The sequence below is a fragment of the Vicugna pacos genome, chromosome 2, assembly GCF_048564905.1.
Source record: "Vicugna pacos chromosome 2, VicPac4, whole genome shotgun sequence".
In the NCBI taxonomy this organism is placed as follows: Eukaryota; Metazoa; Chordata; class Mammalia; order Artiodactyla; family Camelidae; genus Vicugna; species Vicugna pacos.
This window is the reverse complement of record NC_132988.1, coordinates 116,418,141-116,419,786: the sequence shown is the minus strand read 5'-3', so window position 1 is coordinate 116,419,786 and position 1,646 is coordinate 116,418,141. Positions and strand designations below refer to the sequence as shown.

Genomic DNA, 1,646 nt, shown 5'->3' with positions numbered 1-1,646 from the left:
GGGCTCCCTTTTTGGAGTTTTTCTTCTTACACATGGAAGCTGGTACACTGTTGAGAGGGATCCAGCCCCACTGATCAGTTCAGCACTTTGGGGTTGTCATGTTAATGTCCAAAGGAGAGCCCCCAGCCCTCCTGGCCACCGACAAGCTCTTGAGCCAGATCAGAAACATGGAAAGTCACTTCCTGCTGCATTATAGTGTATTCCAGCCACCATCACTGCCCAAAGCAGGCCCCAGAAATCCCTGTGGCCACGTGGAACATGCTAGGCCCCTGTGTTTCTGTTTCAACCACTTGTCTATTTCTCACTGCCCTGCTTTTGCTCAGGTTGTAGGCACAATCTGCCCAGAACACCCTTCCCCACCTGCTTTATCCAGCCTGCTTCTCCAGACCTGTGAGGCTCAGTTCAGCACACTGCCTCCAGGAAGCCCTCTCTGATGTCCCGCATGGATCTAGGAACCCCTTCTCTGTCATGGCACTCTTTATCTTGTACTGAGCACTTTCTATTTCAGCAGCCTCCTCCACTGGGCTGTGAGTTCTTTGAGCAGGAACTGCAGGGTTCATCTTGGGGTCTCTAGCACCCCTCAAAGCTATGTCTGGGATAAAGTGCCCACAGGGGATGGCAGTGTCTGCACCAAATTTTCCTCTGGGACCCAACCTACCCTATTTCATGTCTTGGTGGATGGGCAATCAAGGCACCTGATCCAATCTGGCCATGAGCTGAGCAAGTGACCCAAGTTGGGCCAATCAGGTATTCTCTCCTGAGGATTTCAGGATAGAATGACTCAAGGCCAGATCGGCTGACACCAAGTTGTTCTGACGTCTCCTGACTTCCTCGTACGTAGAAGCACAGTTTCCTCAGTTCCTGTCTTTCTGAGGCCCAGTGGTTAAGTGTCTGTTGACTGACTCCTGCAAACTACTCCAAATCTTGGAAATAAACATTTTTTGTTTTCTAAAGATTTGCCAGAGTCCATTTCTGTAGCTTGCCTCCAAAGAACCCTGGCAGGTGCTCACTTCAACAGCACATATATTAAAAACTGGAATGATACAGAGAAGATTAGCATGGCCCCTGAGCAAGGATGACACGTAAATTCGTGAAGCATTCCATAATTTTTATGTATACCAAAAACAAGAGAAAACAAAACAAAGAACCCTGGTGGATACAGCACATCTATTTTTTAAAATTGCTGTGTGGATGGGTGAACGAATAAGCCCCTTCTTGAGGGCAGAGACAGCCAATCAGATGGGAAGGGCAGGAGGAAGGGAAGGCACTGGTAGCAGAGAGATCACCATCCACAAAGATCCTTGGGGATCCACACGCCGGCTGGAGCGCTGCAGCAAAGCGGGGCGGGAGGAGTCCTGACTTCAAAACCCAGCCTGAGACTCAGCATGGGGCAAATCCCCATCACCGCCTTGAAAAGCACGCTTTGTCCTCCATGGAGCTGCTGGGGGCCACGTGCCGAGAGCATCCCCTTAGAAAGTGTACGTCCCAGGGACACGCGCCGTCATCTTGGCCTCCTTACTGTGTGTTCACAGTGGTTTGACATGAAACAGAGAGAAGATGCGCAAACCTACCCAGCAGCTTCGGGCGGTGGGACTGGGGACAGGAGGGAGCTGAGGGTGAAACTCTGGGTGGTGCCCTCTTCCCAA

The 1,646-nt window shown here is 51.0% G+C and overlaps 1 non-coding gene across 1 annotated transcript; it reads left to right on the top strand.

The window, feature by feature from the left end:
* Window positions 1–1,002: 1,002 nt before the first annotated feature.
* Window positions 1,003–1,110, top strand: LOC116276842 (U6 spliceosomal RNA). The gene has a single exon (XR_004186328.1). It is a non-coding gene; the product is annotated as a U6 spliceosomal RNA (small nuclear RNA).
* Window positions 1,111–1,646: the final 536 nt, after the last annotated feature.